The sequence below is a fragment of the Ptychodera flava genome, chromosome 17 (genome assembly GCF_041260155.1).
Source record: "Ptychodera flava strain L36383 chromosome 17, AS_Pfla_20210202, whole genome shotgun sequence".
NCBI lineage: Eukaryota > Metazoa > Hemichordata > Enteropneusta > Ptychoderidae > Ptychodera > Ptychodera flava.
Window position 1 is genome coordinate 13,556,683 of NC_091944.1, and position 13,308 is coordinate 13,569,990.

General features: G+C 37.3%; 1 long non-coding RNA gene across 1 annotated transcript; it reads left to right on the forward strand.

Annotated features, from left to right (window-relative positions):
* Nucleotides 1-8,587: 8,587 nt before the first annotated feature.
* On the forward strand, nucleotides 8,588-11,101 carry LOC139116476 (uncharacterized). Its single transcript, XR_011548308.1, has 3 exons — nucleotides 8,588-8,964; nucleotides 10,122-10,415; nucleotides 10,814-11,101. It is a non-coding gene; the product is annotated as an uncharacterized lncRNA (long non-coding RNA).
* The last annotated feature ends 2,207 nt before the right edge of the window (nucleotides 11,102-13,308 follow it).

A 13,308-nucleotide genomic window follows, 5' to 3' on the forward strand; every position in this document is an offset into this window, starting at 1 on the left:
TTAAAAGACCTTGAAGAATAACGGCGTACATGTCTGCATGCCTTGCGTTGCTCCATTTTTACACTCGTTCTCGTCTATCATCGAACGCGCAACTTCATGTGAATGTTGATACATCTCATGAATTCATCAGTGTGTTTCCTTTGAAACTTCATGAGTTGATAAGGAACTTCCTAGGAAGATTTCGCCGCCTCAACGATGTAATTAATAATATTGCTACAGACTTCCAGACAAGTCGGCGCCAACAAATAAAACATGCTGGGGCATACAACACGCGTGCGCCACATTTATTTTCGCTGAGAGCATGCACAGTTGTCCCTGGAACGCTCCATGCTTTCCGCGGTGTTCGAGTTTTTCCAAACTTTTGTTGGTTTGTCCATGGTGCCGATGAGTTTTGTAAATGAAAATGTCATCAGAATTTGTGTTTAACGTTCACTTCCAATACTATGGTGCACAAAAGATAACATCCGTGTACATGAAGAGAGGGTGAATTCATGAGAATGAAAGCTAGTAAGTGAAAGTTTAAAATGCCGAGGTGGAACTTTAAAGGCGAAGATTTACGTTCAGGATGGGACATCGCCATCAGTTTCGGGCAGAGAAACGTTCTTACACTTTTGTGAAATACGAAAGATTCAAGTTCACATTTCAAGAGAGAAAAAATGTACTCGAAATTTCCTTGAGAATCAACATCGCGCAGGTTCGTTTTGAGAGTCAACATCGCGCTAGTTCATTTCCTCACCCCAGCACAAATGTACGTGCGTGTAGTGACGATACTATGAATGATGACGGTCCCATTTTCAAATGTAACCACATTCTCTCGCAAAGAAACGACAAGCACCGGGAGTAATGTTTGCTATGGCATTAGCAGTCGCTAGTTCAGTGAACCTGTAGGCGAAATCTTGATGAGATCTCAGCTCGCTCTTTATATAGTTGAAACACGGCTCGCAAACGTTGAAAACATTATATGGTGGCTGGTAAATCAGTCGAACCCCTCTCGCCTGCAATAGTCGTTGGAGATTTTGCTCAACATATCGGGCGTGGTGGAAACCGCAATTATCCATAATTACACAGTCACCTACGGCCAAACAAGGATTTCCAAAATTATCCGTAACTCGAACAGCCTCATCGAAAGAGTTCAATAACTCCAACCCGTTTGATGGTCCAACGATCACATCGGAATGATCATGGAGTAGTAGAGAAGGAGTCACAACTGAGATAATTACGTTTATTACTATTGTGCACCATTGGTTTAATCCTTTATGTCCATTGTTTAACACCCCTTTCCCGCCATTTGCGTTGCCGACGGTACCTTCGCAACCGAACCGAGTGAAATTAACCTGGGTTTGCTAATGCGACTCAGTTTCTCCACAGTGTCATAAACGCCTGCGCAAAGACTGTATTTGCGTAGCTTGGGTCAAGTGCGTCATGATAGTGTAAGAAACGACACGTTCCGTCCACGAAAAGTGAAGTTACAAGGAATTTAAGTTTTTCATTCTCAAAATCTGGGTAATTTTTAACGTCGTTTTTTTATATACTTTACATTCGATCGCAGGAACCTTTCCTTGTTAGAATGAAAGTACTGATCACGAACTTTTCAATCATGTACTGAGTATGGTGCAGCGGACTGCAGCACTGCCGTGAGCGTGGGTTAAACTTGTAGCGTTTCCCGGCGCGACGCCAGCGACGCCATAGGCGACGCTGCGACGCTTTGTTTCAATGCATCGTACGTGTTGTTTTTATATCGCGACCATTCATTAAAGTCATGGACGTAGCAGTTAAAAGCTATGCTTTCTTATTTAACCTTATCATTAATGCCGTACAACATGATAAAACACGGCAAGAACCAAGAACTGGATTTGGAAAAAGTTGGCGTGTTAACAATGCTGCTCTACGATGTATGCATTTTTTTTGTAATCGCAAGCTATCATCAACTCAGTCTCCGCGCCTTTGCAGATACAAAGCTCCCTTCCTCAATTATCTGTTCCTCGACCTCTTTAACATCGTGTACATCAAAATCAGTGGAACGACTCGAACTTCCCGACGCGACGCTTGGACACGTGACGCCTATGGGGTGAGAACACCGCCAAAATTATCTTGAAAACTTTATTTAAACTTATCTCATTATTATTATTCCATTGTTTGGTGATTTAATGATAATTATGTCAGTATTTGGCCATTATTTTGCAATTATTTGATCATTATATGGATATTATTTTGACATGATAATGAACTTATCTGGTAATTCGGTTGTTTTGACATTATTCAACATTGATGTCTTGATTTGGAACTTATTTCATCATTATTATGCCATTATTTGGTGATTTGGTCATTTTTATGTCATTATTTGGTCTTTCTTATGCGATTGTCTTGATATTATCTTGATATTATCTTGATATTATTATGTTCATTCGGTTCTTTTGCCATTATTCGTCATTGATGTCTTGATTTAGAACTTATTTCATCATTATTCTGCCATTATTTGGTGATTTGGTCATTTTATATCATTATTTGGTCTTTCTTATGCGATTATTTGGTCATGATTATGACATTGTCTTGATATTATCTCGATATTATCTTGACATTATTATGTTAATTCGGTTCTTTTGCCATTATTCAGCATTGATGTCTTGATTTAGAACTTATCTTATCATTATTATTCCATTGTTTGGTGATGTGGTCATTTTTATGTCATTATTTGGTCTTTCATATGCGATTATTTGGTCATGATTACGACATTGTCTTGATATTATCTCGATATTATCTTGACATTATTATGTTAATTCGGTTCTTTTGCCATTATTCGGCATTGATGTCTTGATTTAGAACTTATCTTATCATTATTATTCCATTGTTTGGTGATGTGGTCATTTTTATGTCATTATTTGGTCTTTCTTATGCGATTATTTGGTCATGATTACGACATTGTCTTGATATTATCTCGATATTATCTTGACATTATTATGTTAATTCGGTTCTTTTGCCATTATTCGGCATTGATGTCTTGATTTAGAACTTATCTTATCATTATTATTTCATTATTTGGTGATTTGGTCATTTTTATGTCATTATTTAGCCATTATTATGCGATTATTTGGTCATGATTACAATATTATCTTGACATTCTCTTGGCTTTCAATTGTCTGACCTCCTTTATTATCTGAACTCATTATTTGACCTGCATTTGACCTACCCAGAAATCATTGCACATGGAAATTCACAATGGCGCAGTTGATACGGTCTGTTCCCTCGCATAGAGAGAGAAAATCGGGCTTTGCGTAAGTTTTAAAGCGCAGCTCAGCACATCGCATATCTAGAATAGTTGGGCGTGCTCGAAAACTGAGATCGACCACAATTTTGGATTAAAACTCGATTGATTTCTGGGTAGGTTCAAATGCAGGTCAAATAATGAGTTCAGATAATAAAGGAGGTCAGACAATTCAAAGCCAAGACATCAATGCCGAATAATGGCAAAAGAACCGAATTAACATAATAATGTCAAGATAATATCGAGATAATATCAAGACAATGTTCGTAATCATGACCAAATAATCGCATAAGAAAGACCAAATAATGACATAAAAATGACCAAATCACCAAATAATGGAATAATAATGATAAGATAAGTTCTAAATCAAGACATCAATGCCGAATAATGGCAAAAGAACCGAATTAACATAATAATGTCAAGATAATATCAAGATAATATCAAGACAATGTCGTAATCATGACCAAATAATCGCATAAGAAAGACCAAATAATGACATAAAAATGACCAAATCACCAAATAATGGAATAATAATGATAAGATAAGTTCTAAATCAAGACATCAATGCCGAATAATGGCAAAAGAACCGAATTAACATAATAATGTCAAGACAATATCGAGATAATATCAAGACAATGTCATAATCATGACCAAATAATCGCATAAGAAAGACCAAATAATGACATAAAAATGACCATATCACCAAATAATGGCAGAATAATGATGAAATAAGTTCTAAATCAAGACATCAATGCCGAATAATGGCAAAAGAACCGAATTAACATAATAATGTCAAGATAATATCGAGATAATATCAAGACAATGTCGTAATCATGACCAAATAATCGCATAAGAAAGACCAAATAATGACATAAAAATGACCAAATCACCAAATAATGGAATAATAATGATAAGATAAGTTCTAAATCAAGACATCAATGCCGAATAATGGCAAAAGAACCGAATTAACATAATAATGTCAAGATAATATCGAGATAATATCAAGACAATGTCGTAATCATGACCAAATAATCGCATAAGAAAAGACCAAATAATGATATAAAAATGACCAAATCACCAAATAATGGCAGAATAATGATGAAATAAGTTCTAAATCAAGACATCAATGCCGAATAATGGCAAAAGAACCGAATTAACAAAATAATGTCAAGATAATATCAAGATAATATCAAGACAATGTCGTAATCATGACCAAATAATCGCATAAGAAAGACCAAATAATGACATAAAAATGACCATATCACCAAATAATGGCAGAATAATGATGAAATAAGTTCTAAATCATGACATCAATGCTGAATAATGGCAAAAGAACTGAATTAACATAATAAAGCCAAGATAATATCAAGATAATATCAAGACAATGTCGTAATCATGACCAAATAATCGCATAAGAAAGACCAAATAATGACATAAAAATGACCAAATCATCAAATAATGGCATAATAATGATGAAATAAGTTCTAAATCAAGACATCAATGCCGAATAATGGCAAAAGAACCGAATTAACATAATAATGTCAAGATAATATCAAGATAATATCAAGACAATCGCATAAGAAAGACCAAATAATGACATAAAAATGACCAAATCACCAAATAATTGCATAATAATTATGAAATAAGTTCCAAATCAAGACATCAATGCTGAATAATGTCAAAACAACAGAATTACCAAATAAGTTCATAATCATGTCAAAATAATATCCATGTAATGATCAAATAATTGCATAATAATGGCCAAATACTGATATAATTATCATTAAATCACCAAAAAATAGAATAATAATATGAATGAATAAGTTTAAATAAAGTTTTCAAGATAATTTTGGCGGTGTTCTCACCCCATAGACGCCATGTTTGAAGATCTGTCACTGCCGAGGGACGGCCGAAACACCCGAACGACCCCGAACGAACTTAATCTTGTTTCCTAAATCCAAGAAAACGCGCTCGCAAGTCCCGTTGGTGCTATTGGAGTAGTTAGTAAGGCAAACAGTGGCAAAACACATGGTCCCTTTGATCTCCGCCTAGTTGTGACTCCTTCTCTACTACCTCCATGGAATGATCGACACCCGTAGCACTGACAAGGATGTTGATCGCGTACGTAGCGTTCGATGCATGGCATGGCGTTGTATTTGAACTGCCGGTGTTCTGATTTCTGCGTGTCCAAAACGACGATTGCCTGTAGTTCTGATCACCGAAGACTCGTCAAACCAATGAATTTGATTTATATTGTAATCAGAAACAGTTTCTATGAAATCCAGTGTATATTGTCCGATAGCTGGAGTCATCGATTCGGCAGCAAGACTTGATATTTTCTTTCGACTCATGTTCAGGTATTCGGTTATCGCTTGGTGAATTGTCGCCAGCGATGGTACGTTTTCGGCTGTACACCCGTTATCATCAAGAAGTTACCTTCTGATTTCGTGCAAGTAATACTTGGTTGCCGCCTTTTATAGAACTCGATATGTTGGAGAATGTTGTCGACAACTTTAGTACGTTCTCGCGCTGGTCTATCACTAAGGGAGCCTGTTCTCTCGTATTTGCAGCAGATACTGTGCGCTTTTGATTTAGACACTCCGGTCGTCGATGCAATTTCACCATAAGAAACGCCTTTCAAGTGAAGTTCTCAGATGCGTCTTCGCGTCAGAAATGGTGTCGGAAAACCACGTTGCATTTTGGAAGTGTGTACTATACTGTGCACGGCAGTTGTACAATGTTGCAGCAACCCTCAACTTTGCCGCCCAAACTATTTTTGTATCCGCGATCTGTTATTCGCATTTTAGTTGTCGTATTAATGAAATGAAATTCGCGCACACATTTTACCGGGCTAAAACTTCGCCCATTGTTTTTGAATAATTCATACGAATCGCTAATGTAAAGGTACGTATTCACGTAGCAAGGAATATGACGTTCACGTCAGTCGTTTGCGTACAGTGTATCTTATGTTTACATAAACTTGTAAACTTGTCGCCAGCGCGGCGCGCCGCGGCGGCGTATGAAATCTTCCTAGGAAGTTCCTTATCACTCATGAAGTTTCAAAGGAAACACACTGATGAATTCATGAGATGTATCAACATTCACATGAAGTTGCGCGTTCGATGATAGATGAGAACGAGTGTAACAGAGATGGTTTGACTATGAACAAAGATTACTTTTAATAAAAATTGCCAAGCAACTGATAATTAATTGTTCTCGTTTTCAACCATGACATTTCCATTTGGTCTTAACTCCTTGTATATCTTCGTATAGTATGCCTTTTGGGTCAGTTTTACAAAGTTCATATGGTGACTTACACGCCTTCAAAAAATTCCATAAGATGCAAATAAATTATTCGTCCATTTCAGTGCCTTATTTTCTAATTTGAGAGCCCATGTGAAATAGAGATAACACTTTCCCTGATTCATATTCACAAATAACAACCATCTTCGGATGATCTGGCCTTACATGGGAACACAATCATCGAACTTACTGGTCCAGTGGTAATAGACGCTGTTGATGTTCTACATCCCACGGGTAAGTAACTACATCAGGCAGTACACGTAGACTCAAAACAATAAGCTTACATGTATAGGCAAGGACATATTGTACCGCCGCGGCGTGAACCTTATGTTTGATTCAAGGGTACGAGACGATCGTCCAGTTACTGAAAAATTAAGATTAAACATTTAAAACTTATTGAATATTGAGGTTACGATGTTCTGAAGACCTGAAACAAAAGAGAGAGAAAAACATTATGCCGACCACATCATGGATAGTCGTAACTGACCTCTGTCAGAGGAACGTCACTCACAGCAGCTGTAATGATACCAGTACGTAAACATGTTGCACTGATGCTGTATGGGTAATAGTCAGTAGTTTTATATTGGTCAGCATGATACATATTGATCATGAACAGATTCGGAGCCAGCAAACACAATTACCTGCGCAATATTGGTCTTCGGGAGTGTTTCTCTTGAGACGGTTTCTACATTTTATCTTAGCGCTGGAAAGCTAACGATGGGCAATTTTATAGCGATATTTTTCTTGCACCAGGAAAGAGCTCAGCGGCTACACGGGGAGTACGATTCAGTTTTTTTACTGGATTTGCCAAGACGGTATGGCAGAGGGGCACACGACATAAGCAATTCCGAAAATTTTCCCTAGGGGTTTGGCGGAGGGGAAAACAAGTCAGTGGAACGGAAGTTTTCCCATCGTGTTAAGGAGTGGGGTTTGCTAACATCTTTCACTTGTACTAAAGTTTGTGCCCATCTCAACATTTCATAGATAAGTATATTTGTCTGTATAGTTACATACATTCGATGAGAAGTTCTGTAGCTCGGCTGGCATTCTTCAATTTGTCGATCGGTGTACATTGTAAGCTGCTATCAAGCTGTATTCAGAACTTTTTCTGCATAAATTAGTTTCTTTTGTCATTCAATTAATTATGTCATCGAGACGTAATACAGAACGACTAGACAGATTACTACACAGCTATTGAGAGATTACGAGTGAATAGTACACAGAACTATAATGAAATTAAACAAAGAGACAGCTTGATCAATAGAGACTGAGACTGTCCATACAGAAACAAAAATAAGGACAAATGTCGGTATTCAACTTTGTTGACACGAGACAGATAGTTAAAAATAAACATAGTTCAGGGAAGCTTAAGGTGGAAGGGCAAATACTAACCGGATTCCTAAACGTTCTCTTGACAGAACCTCCATGATAACGATGTATATTGATGAAAAATTATATCAGCAATAGGAAGTTATCTTCATATCCCCTTTAGAGATATTCGTTGCATGTTCTATAACATTTAAACTGCTTTAATATTATCTCAAATAATATACTGACTCCTCTGCTTTCCTATTGTATAATTTTCTAAAATCCAATCAACCAAGAGGGCAGTTGTAAATCTTGAACGCCAACCTCTACACATAATTCTGATAATTATATTGTGATATCTGAATATAAATATTCATTACCAGTGTGTGGCAAGCACGCTCATTTAGATTCATATTTTAACTGTCGTCATGGTCAAAATACCATGCACTTCGAGATTTGCGTATTTGCGATTGTTATTTATCGACCAACCATTGTAGCGTCCGCGTCATAGGGCAAATGTCAAGTCACGAATTCAATACAATGGTTCACTCATATGACAAAGATAGATATAATATATTTGATGTTATCCTGTAAACAACTATATATCACAGTACGATAATGTATAACATTATTAAACATCCTCATTATGCATCTGTGACAGTGTTTGAATAGAGTTGCTCTTCTCCAATCATTCTTCCATTAGTGAACAAGGCCAAATAAGCAAACAACACGCAACAGAACGGAACTCGTCGTTACCACCGAGTTTTATCATTTTCCGTGAGTCTTATTTTTTCACTTTTGACGAAATGTCAAGTCACCAGCTTGTCACAGTGATGGTGAAGTATGCTCGCGAAGGTGGAAACGCTTTGCCTTTCAAGTTTCGTGTGTCAGATACAGTATTTGATCTTGCAAAGTCATAAAAAGTAACGCAAGTCTGTTTGATCTTGAGCAAAAAGATATCAAATTAAATAAGGTGGAGATTTTCACTCGCAGTGCAGACGGAAGCAAACACTGTTTTAACTTCAATGATGGAATTAATGTTGTGAAACGCAAGAGAGGAGAAGTGGAATTCGACAACCACCCAACAGATTGTGAGTATCATAAGATTTTCTATCTCAAAACAGTATAATTTCGTTGAGATAATTGTTTTGAAAAGCAGAGTAACTGATGTTTTTAGCAATATTATTGAAGTATTTTCTACTTCAAAACACATACGGTGATCTAAATATTTCACATAATAGGACAACATGTAAGACTTGTGTCTTTTCTCTAACACTGCTCCAGCAACTGGGATAGGTCGCCCTAAGAAATTATATATATATTATATATATATATATATATATATATATATATATATATATATATATATATATATATATATATATATATATATATATATATTATGTGTTGTTTGTTGTGATGTTTGTGCTATATTTGAATATGCTCGCGAACATAAAAGACACATACAGTAATTGGTAAATTTGCATGCTATATTTTACACTGCGATAGAAAATTTAGTATGAGGAAAGCACAAATTGTCGTTTTTAGTTTCAGAAACGTCTTTTTCGAAAAGATAAATCGAATCTAGTTGTATTCTATCATCGGCGATCACGCTTTCGCTTATTAAACTTTCATATACACATATATGGTGTTACATGTAATAGACATTTATCAACCTGGGAGAAAAGTTTCGATCAGGTGTTTGAACGGCTAGACTCCATCAGAACGCATACAATGATGGCCACTAGTTTACCATAAAACAAAACGTGGGCAACTCCAAACAATAGTTTGTTTCCATAGCAGTCCCTTGTACATTCATTTGACCCCGCCACCAAGATCTGAGAACGGAAAAAACAATGGCTACCTTAACAGTTCACTCTTGGACTCTGACATAAATGATTTGATTTCTATAGGAGTGAATATTGCTGTCATTCATTTTGAAATACATTGATGTATAATTTGGAACTAGGACTGTCCTACCTCAATCTACTTTCTAATCTTGAGTTTTTAAGAATTTGCGTTCTTCTCTTTGCATAAGGTTTTGTTTTGGCACTTAGCTTTATCGTAAAAACGTTTGATGTAATTTTTACACCTAAATTTACCAGTACTTGTTAAGAACAAATAAACGGCTTCGTTATATATGCCGAATCGATGTCGATATTACATTCAAGCTCCTTTCTGACGTTGAAGGGATATTTATTCGGTCGTTTCTTGGTTACAATGATTTCTAAACCTTTAAATTTGGCAGATGTTAGCGTACGTGTCAAGCACAAGGATTCCATGAATCCGATAAAAGTGCAGATACAGGCTACACAGTTAGTTTGTGACCTTGTCGAGATGGTTCGAGAAAGGCTTGAGCAGTTCAGTCTGAGTGCTACTGAAATCCAGCAAATCGCATCGCCAGGAAGTGAAATAAGATTTTTGAGAGAGTTGGGTGGAAATAAGTATGACGTTTTATCGCCTGTGACGTCAGTCGTTGAAGTGAAAGATGAAGTAATAAACTTTGACGTTGTCTCATCAACAATGAAGCGGCTGGGAAATCGTAAGTTATATATACATTTTTGCAATCCAAAAGCACTTTAATTAATCATCATGCATTCATTACAATCAATATCAGGATGCGGAGGAGAGATATCAATAAGTATCCATCAATTAGGAGATTATTTTAGGGAAATGCATTTAGAGCATATGAAAGACAAGCTCAATACACCTCTTGTACTAAGTTACCCGGTCACCCTAAGTTGCCCGTTACCCAGTCGACCCCTACGGCTTTGTACAACTATTAGGCTTTATATCTATGTGAATATCCTGCAGCTTTCATTTTCCTATATTTTTCAAATGCTTCATTCGCTCTATAACTCTGTATTTGCCAGACATGCATGTCACAATATCAGCAGGCAATAGATACTGACTATGTTCATGACCATTGTCATCTTGTAGCAATTAAGATATCAGTAACGTACAGAGGGTCATACGGCAGCGTAACACTTTGACTGTTGGGAGAATGACACTGTTGAGACGCTCATCCATCAGATAAGAAAAAACGTGGACAAATTTACATTGTCTCCTCATGTTATGAAAGACATTCAAAACCTGGCAAATGAGATAATTGTAACACCGCTGTCTTCAGACCCGCACCATCATAATAGAGGCTTAACGTTAGACCAGAAACTCAAAGACTTGAAAGCAAGACGTGTACAGTTCTACATTCCAAGTCCCCTGACGTGGGTGAGTTAATTATTTTTTCATATATATTTAGATATTATTCTTCACACAAGGAAACATGTAAATTTTCAACTAAGCCTCTTCGATTATCGATTTCATTTGGTAAATATTTTTTCTCGTCGCTATGCTAACGATCAAAGTTTATTGTTTTGGATTTCAGGTGATTTGGGCAAATTAATTGTCGGCCAGAACATCGTTCTCTTTGGCGCAGTTTGGTCACGGGAAGTCATCAACTATTAATACAATAGCACGGGTAAAAAACCCACTTATTCAAAATAATTTTATATCAATATTAAAAATGTATCCCATACATATACATACATCTACACGTGTGAGTGTGTGTTTCATGCATTCTGCAACTTAAGTAACATATTTCATTACTGTTTTCTAAGGTACGTTGTCGTTTGTGTATATATATATATATATATATATATATATATATATATATATATATGTGTGTGTGTGTGTGTGTGTGTGTGTGTGTGTGTGTGTGTGTTGTTGTTGTTGTGTGTCTGTCTGTCTGTCTGTCTGTCTGTCTGTCTGTCTGTCTGCCTGTCTCTGTGTCTGTCTGTCTCTGTGTCTATGAGTCTGTACGTTGGATATGGATATGTCCGTGTCTGCATGTGAAGCTTAGAATAAAATGCGACATAGAATGGTCGGTCGTGAAGCATGATCAAAAGTATGATAGTGACCAAAACTATCTAGCAATGTGTGTTTGCCTATTTTTTAGCCTTCCAACTCACTCTCATTCCACAACATGAAAGTTAAATACTGAAAAAAAACTAAATAAAGACAGCTATATAAATTGTACTAGCAATACTGTGGATGTATCAATAAACACTATGTATGAGAAGGGCTGAAAAAGAACACTATACTTTGATTTACCAATTATTAAATTATGGTAATAGATTTCCAATATTATCACATATGGTCGTCCCTGGTCATCGTTTTGTTTTTGTACTGGGAATCATTTTATACATACAGGCAATGCTGTTCCGATTTCCGTTTTACATCTGTTGTTTAAATCTGTTTCTGTTTTGTTTCATTTGATCAATTTTTATCCCTCCATTTATTCCTTTACCTTTGAGTCCTTTTTAAAGACACCTTGTAATTTTGAAACTATTAGTAATAATAAAGTGGAGGTCCTGGGATTAAAGTGATAATACCCCTCTCTATGAGGCCTATGAGGAGATACAAATGGGCAACTGGGATTCTGAGAGGCTAGGAGAAGCTATGGGATCGAATACACACGATACAAAAAGATTCAGTAAGGAGAGGAGGCTTCCCGTCTATCGTGCCCCCTCCCAATTCCTTCCGGAGGCTCGAGCAAGACACTATTGGCAAGATTCTCGACGATTTCCGAGCTATTCTACAGGCTCGCCGAGACCTGTTCCTATCGCACGAGGAATACAAGCTCGTGGTGGGTGCAAAGCAGTTCTGCACTCTGTGTAGGCTACTATGGCACTATTTCCCAGCTTCTGGATATGTACAGGACATTGTGGATATGTGAGTCCACGATAGAAGTAGGCACGGCTTTTCATACTGCGAATAGTTTCAACTACCAGAAGGTTACAAACGGTTTCTACAACCAGGAGTGAATGAGAGGCAGCTAGAGTGGTAGTTAGAGGATGGCAGTGTCATCGACAGTCGACTGCCTCGATACTGCTTGCAACTTTGGATCTAAAAACCATAGAAGCCATAGCAAAGAGTGTATACTCAAAAAGCAAGGGGCATGAAAGAGACCAGAGGCCCATGTGCACCCAAAGAGCAAGAGACTGGAGACCCACACACACACTCGAAGAGCCAGATGGGCGGGCTCCTACACAGGGTATTGATGCCACACAAGAGCAAGAAGATCAGACAGATTCTCTCGAGCCAAGTAGCGTGGAATATCGGAAAAAAGGCGACTTTTGCTTGTACTGGTGTATTCGAACAGCCACGAAATTGCAAAACCTCTAGGCAGAATGTCGGTTTGGCAAAGCAATCACTGTAAGAGGCACAAAATACAGGCCATAGTGTCCCCGTCTGTGCAGTCGGCATTGCAAGCTGCTACTCAGGCAACATCGACATTGCAAGCTACTAAGAATGCCATGGACATTGCAAGTTAGTAGGCCACTATGGTCCCCCCTGGAAAAGCAGAACAGCGCATCTTCACCCACGGCCATGTGAGGCTGGAGGATCCCCAGAAGCATGAACTCTCGCTTAAGCTG